A 7545-nucleotide genomic window follows, 5' to 3' on the forward strand; every position below is an offset into this window, starting at 1 on the left:
CTGAGCCAACTGCAATTTTCCCAAGTCCCCCTAATACATGTCACATATCAGTTAGCAAACAATGTAAAAACATTGTTTTTATTTATTTTATTTAATAAAGCTGCATACAAACATGGTCTCTTTTTTGCTTTCTAGAGTAAGGCAGCTCCAAAATGCAGGTGTTTCAGCGTAGCTCAGTGCTTTCTGTGGTGGTGGGGCAGCCAGCAAAAAAAGAATGGAGAGTAGGGGTTGGTAATGCTCTCTAGTTGAGCTGGGATTGGCTCAGTGTTCTGTCATTCACGGGGACACTATGTCACTGCAAAATCTATGTGTAGAGCTCGAAAAATCAAGCCTCTTGGGTGCTGCCATACTCTTACATTAGAAGTGCCCATCCAAAAAAGCTCAAGGTCATTATATAAATATATATATGCCATTTAGCAGATGCTTTTATCCAAAGCGACTTACAGTCATGTGTGCATACATTCTACGTATGGGTGGTCCCGGGAATCGAACCCACTACCCTGGCATTACAAGCGCCATGCTCTACCAACTGAGCTACAGAAGGACACTGGCCACAGATAAAATGATGTCCATTCACATTATATCTACAGTAGCTTTGATTGATATTTTTTTATTTATCCTTTATTTAACTAGGCAAGTCAGTTAAGAACAAATTTGTATTTGTAATGACGGTCTACACCTGCCAAACCCAGGCGAGTCCCTCTGGGACTCCCAATCACAGCCGGTTGTGATACAGCCTGTATTCGCCATATAAAGATAAATTATAGATAAAACGTATCAGTGCTCATCGGCCAATGGACATAAACATTACACAACAAGTTGGAAACTGCAAATTCAACAATGAGTTCTAAGGCGTCACTGTGTTCGATCCCAGGCTGTATCGCAACCAGCTGTGACAGGGAGACCAATGATGTGGTGCACAATTGGCCAAGCGTCGTCCGGGTTAGGGGAAAATTTGGCTGCCGGGATGTCCTTGTCTCATCCTGCTCTAGCGACTCATTGAGGAGGGCCAGGCTTCTGCACGCTGACCTCGGTTGTCAGGTCGACTGTTTCCTCAGACACATTGGTGCAGCTGGCTTCCGGGTTAAGTGGGCAGCATGTAAAGAAGCGGTGCGACTTGGCTCTCGACCTTCGCCGAGTCCGTAGGGGAGTTGCAACGATGAGACACGATCGTAACTACCACTTGGATATCACGAAAAAGGGGGTAACGCCATGGGCCAGAAAAGTTTGAATACATTGGCCATGCTGTCAATCCAGCATGACTTCTGTCGCGTTAGAAACAACTGGAAACTCAGAGCTGGGAAATCTCAGATATCAGTGAGTTAAAGACAACCGGGAACTAGCTCCGACTGGGAAAATTCTAAAATGAATTCCAAGTCAGGATTTCTAGAGAAGGACCCTAATAATTTGTTCCTCCCTCATTAGTCTACTGTTCTGACTTGTTGGTGCACATGTAGCCTATAGCCTGTTTTAGAGAAATGTCAACATTGAATATTGTAAGTGCTTTCATTGTCTGCTTATATGCCCCCTTTATTTATCCTACGGTTCTGACTTGTACAGGGAGAATAGTGTAAGAACGTCCCATGTTCTGGATTCTGTCGCTGTACATTTATAAAGTTCTGAACATATAGTTATATTGACTACGTCTGTCCTAGCTCGCTCATTAACGTCTTAATCGAAATTATGGATTGCCTCTTATCCGCTCGTCTTCCCATTATGCCATAGTTTGTACATATTAATTGTCAGTAGAAACCACAGTTGTTTAAGCAAGTCAGCCATATCAGCTATGTTTTTTTCAAAGGCAGTAAATGAGGCTGATTGAACTGTTTCTCTGCTTAAAAGGCTCTGCTGATAGCCAGGTGTAGCAGTGGTAAGCAGTTGGGACTCTGCTGTTGGGACAGCTGTATGTAGGCCCTAACAGTTTGTGGGCACAGTTTGTCACCATTATAGTGAAATTAATGTATTGTTAAGTGTTGTGGCTTTGCTGGCATGCATAACACTCTTTTTGCCCCACCAAGATTTACATGCTAAAATCGCCACTGAGTGTAATACATAGCAGAATGTCAAAAGTCTGGGTGTGAGACTGGACAAAAACAGTGCAAAACAGTGAACTCCAGACATGAAATGCATATTGAAAGCTGGGAAAAAAGTATAAAGTAATTTTAGTCTCCACTACTAAGTCTCTACTAATGGATATCATCTAAATTAACACACGCAGTGTCACGTTCTGACCTTTATTTCCTTTGTTTTGTCATTATTTAGTATGGACAGGGCGTGAGTTGGGGTGGGCAGTCTATTTTTGTTTTTCTATGATTTGGGTATTTCTATGTTTCGGCCTAGTATGGTTCTCAATCAGAGGCAGGAGTCATTAGTTGTCTCTGATTGAGAATCATACTTATGTAGCCTGGGTTTCCCTGTGTGTTTGTGGGTGATTGTTCCTGTCTCTGTGTTTGCACCAGATAGGACTGTTTTGGGTTTTCACATTTCTTGTTTTTGTATTCAGTTGTTCATGTGTACATTTACGTATTAAAAGAACCATGGACACTTACCACGCCGCATATTGGTCCTCTGATCCTTTTCGCCTCTCCTCTTCGGAAGAAGAAGGAAATCCCTTACACACAGTTTATTTCAATAAAATAATAAACTGTGTGTAGGCCAAATATAGTTTACTTAATTAAAATACATTGTAATTCCCCCCCTCCACCCTTCCTTTGGCTCTGAAGTCACTACTTTACTTGCTAATGTTGAAACCTTCAAGAGAGGAATTGAGTTCTTTACAACAATCCTACGTAAGTAGAAATGCTGCCTTCATTGCCAAAATTTGGCAATGTGGTTATCAACAGCGTGCGCAGGGCAGGCAACTGTCTTGTAATTCATGTAGCTGTTCTTTAGCTTATGGTTTAAAATAAATGTGTTCATATGGGCAGATTTTAAGGCTTATACAGTGGGGCAAAAAAGTATTTAGTCAGCCACCAATTGTGCAAGTTCTCCCACTTACAAATATGAGAGAGGCCTGTAATTTTCATCTTAGGTACACTTCAACTATGACAGACAAAATTAGAACAATAATCCAGAAAATCACATTGTAGGATTGTTAATGAATTTATTTGCAAATTATGGTGGAAAATAAATATTTGGTCAATAACAAAAGTTTCTCAATACTTTGTTATATACCCTTTGTTGGCAATGACAGAGGTCAAACGTTTTCTGTAAGTCTTCACAAGGTTGTAACACACTGTTGCTGGTATTTTGGCCCATTCCTCCATGCAGATCTTCTCTAGAGCAGTGATGTTTTGGGGCAGTTGCTGGGCAACACGGACTTTCAACTCCCTCCAAAGATTTTTTATGGGGTTGAGATCTGGAGACTGGCTAGGCCACTCCAGGACCTTGAAATGCTTCTTACGAAGCCACTCCTTGGTTGCCCGTGCGGTGTATTTGGGATCATTGTCATCCTGGGAGACCCAGCCACGTTTCATCTTCAATGCCCTTGCTGATGGAAGGAAGTTTTCACTCAATCTCACGATACATGGCCCCATTCATTCTTTCCTTTACACGGATCAGTCGTCCTGGTCCCTTTGCAGAAAAACAGCCCCAAAGCATGATGTTTCCACCCCCAATTCTTTGTCCTCCAAACATGACAGGTTGAGTTTTAACCAAAAAGTTATATTTTGGTTTCATCTGACCATATGACATTCTCCCAATCTTCTTCTGGATCATCCAAATGCTCTCTAGCAAACTACTGGTAACGAGTGGAGGACCGAGGAGCTTCTTAAAGAAGAAGTTACAGGTCTGTGAGAGCCAGAAATCTTGCTTGTTTGTAGGTGACCAAATACTTATTTTCCATAATAATTTGCAAATAAATTCATAAAAAATCCTACAATGTGATTTTCTGGATTTTTTTTTCTCATTTTATCTGTCATAGTTGAAGTGTACCTATGATGAAAATTACAGGCTTCTCTCATCTTTTTAAGTGTGAGAACTTGCACAATTGGTGGCTGACTAAATACTTTTTTGCCCCACTGTATTTTGTAGTTTTGGCTAAAGAATTTATGAAAATATTCAGATCAGGAAAAAGGCCAATATTTGGATGTTTCAATAAAACAAAGACTGTCACATGACAATAGAAATGTAAAAATTGTAATTTTAGAGACAACAAGTAACAATAGCCTCTGTGATGAATGGGATAGAGCCCATTTGTTACTGGGCCCTCACAACACAATTATTTACATCCATAACGATACAGGGAGAGACCCACATGCAGACACAGGAGGCAGATGGTTTGAGTCTCATATATTTATTCAAATACAAGGGGCAGGCAATAGGCAAATTGAGGACAGGCAAAAGTTCAATAAACAGATCAGAGTCCGAAAGGCATAGGGGGGCAGGCAGGTTCGAGGTATGGGCAGGCTGAATTGTCAGGGCAGGTGGAACCGGGAGGGCTAGAAAACAGAGACTAGGAAAACAGGAGCACAGAAAAACACACTGGTAGGCTTGACAAGACGAATTGGCAACATAAAACAGAGAACACAGGTATAAATACACTGGGGATAATGGGGAAGATGGGCGACACCTGGAGGGGGGTGGAGACAAGCACAAAGACACATGAAACAGATCAGGGTGTGACAACGTCATTCAAATTCACCAAATCATTGGCTGCGGTTCAAACACTTAAAAAACACACCCTTGTCCACTTACCCTCGCTTTATATCCTTGGAGGAATCCTCGTTGCCATCTTGGAGTGTGGCCCAAATGATGAACCAAGCAAGGGAAGTTTGCAACGTAAGCCCTTCAGCCCTCGTTTTTCGTCGGCTTTGCGAGTGTACAAATATGTTCACTCCGGGCCTGAAACTCCCCATAATTCAATTTGCGACGATTGTACATCCGTTAAGAAAAGTCTGCAAAAGCATAAAAACAACATCAATGGAGAAGTCAACCTAAAAGTAAAACGAATGCAAATAAGTTAGAAATTGTCCTACTAATGCACATGAAGGTACATACATGTCTGTAAAAAGTCATTATGTTTTTGTTTGGTTATCTTTTGGAAATTGTAGAAGTAAAACATTTTCCTTCTTCAGAAGTTCCAGCGAGACAGGCTAACGTTAGTTAGATAATTAATTTGCTAGCTATCATACAGTAGGCGTATATTAACAATTAAATATTTAAAATAAGTTAACATGCACTCATAATTAACTGTAGCGCATATAAAGCACCAACAAGCTACCGGTGGGTGCAAACACAATCATAGCGGGATGAACGAGTGACGAATTTCCGGCCAAGGGTGGTCCATTTAAAAATCATGACTTCCTCCCTCGCCCCTTGCCCTGCAAGTGTATACTCGTCAGACGTCATGATATGTCATCAGAAATGTTCACTTAATTTGAGGGCTGAGGGGATAGGGTGTGTCTTTTAAGTGTTTGGACCGTATCCTAGTGTATATAAGCCCACTAGGCTACAATTTGTGTCATTAAATGTCCTGAATAATACAAAGTGAAATACCGTTGGGTGTAAGCGTAACAGCCCAAGCTATCCAACACAAATTGTGCACAGCTTATGGTGTCCAATGAAACGCACAAAAAAATATGAAACCATTAACCCATTTACTCTTTTTCTGTAAAATCGTCTATACTCTGATGCTTTCTCTGTTAAATCTTCTAACCCCTGCTGTAAATCAAGCAGACAATAGCAGATACTCAACATAAATGTAGGGGTAATGGATTGGATCCAACGTGGATCACAACTTCACTGGCGGAAAGCACTAGAAACCAACATATTCTGGATATTCTTCCCGAACATGTTTTTTTCCTGCACTGGCTGCTTTTGCATCCATGATATAGGCCTATCACAACAGCTGTTTGTCACTTGACTGTCATTTTTTTAGACTTTCCCCCCCTAGATAAGCTGATGATGGTCGACAATATTACTATGCCTAAATAAATAGCTCGATAACAAATGCACATCGAACAAGTAGCTCTATTAGCCGTTAATAGTGCACCATCTCATATTTACATTTACATTTACATGATCATATACTCAATAATACTTATGTCCCACTGATGGCCCATAAAGGGGTGTTTTTAATTCATGTATTAGTAGGCTTATGGATGACATATTTCAAGTTATTCGCCTAACCCAATTTAATTTATTATGTCTAAAAAGAAAGGTAAAGAATGCAGCACATTTTTATTTATTTATATAATATTCTGCCAATATGACCGAATTTACATAGGCCTATAATATTCTGCCACCAGCCAGCAGTCATTCCCCAGAAAATCGCTCATTTGCGATGTTCCCCAGACAATCGCAAAGTCACAGACAAAAAGGAGTTGGGTTCTACTGCAGCCTTTGGGACACAACATGTCAATATGCCTCAGCGAGCCGTCTCTAAAAGAAGCCAAAATCAACGTACGGTATCCCTTCAATGGATTCTTTCGGCATAGATGAACCCACTCATTAAAACTCACCAGCTTATTCCACTACTTTAACCCTATCTGATTCCACCCCAGGCCAACGACACGAGAGGATGGGCACTACCACTCAATACAACCTGTAAATCTTCTGAAGTCAAATCTCGTACCCCCAAGTACTTCTCTGCAGCTGCCACCACAACATATATTTTCTGAGACTTACAATCCATCTCTGCGGTAAAGTTGATCACCATTGCTAAGAAGCCAACCATATATCACTCATTGGTCTATCCCTCTTTTCTGGCTCAGATCTACTGTTCACATGGATCCTCTGAGAATGCATGTCTCCACAAACAATAGTGGGACAGATACGGCTAAAGATGTCATAATATCAAATAGAACTACTAATGCTAGATAGAACATAACACATCTATAATAAGTCTCTACTAGTACAAAACACATGTACAAATAAAAACGTAGGTGTTAGTATATGGAACCCATACTCTCAGAAACAGAGCAATACAGCCAAAAAACGGCACACAAAAATAAAGAAATTGAAAACATATGCAATAAAATATATACATGTGTTTTTAAAATTATTTTTATTATTATTTACCTGTATTTTATCAGGGAGTCAAACTGAGAACAAGGTCTATTTTACAGAAGAGCCCTGAATGACATAAATGACAGAAAATACACACATCAAAATATAAATGTATAATGCAAGCAGAAAGACAAACGCAGTCATACAAACAAACACATTCATGGTAATAAGGTCCTCATTCAGCTTTCTGAATTACACTAGAGGGGCCAGAACGTTACATTTGAGAACATTTTGAAGATTGTTCCACAAATACAGACATCAGAGGGCCATCCAACTTTCTGGTAGATAATGCAATGATGAATACCAAAACTGTCGCCCATAATAAAGCGCAGTGCGCTATGATAGATAGCTATGTAGAACCAGGATCTTTCTAAAAACAAATAGATACAGCTAAAGGTTATCGTAACCTGTCCGGGTAGTATCTGGACACACCAGTGGCGTCATGGATACAGGACACACTAATACCTGGGAGGGGGGCTATGTTTGAAGCTAGTTGTACGCGTTGTCCTGTTCTCGATCCTTGGTATAGGAGGATTT

This window comes from Oncorhynchus gorbuscha, linkage group LG14, assembly GCF_021184085.1.
Source record: "Oncorhynchus gorbuscha isolate QuinsamMale2020 ecotype Even-year linkage group LG14, OgorEven_v1.0, whole genome shotgun sequence".
In the NCBI taxonomy this organism is placed as follows: Eukaryota; Metazoa; Chordata; class Actinopteri; order Salmoniformes; family Salmonidae; genus Oncorhynchus; species Oncorhynchus gorbuscha.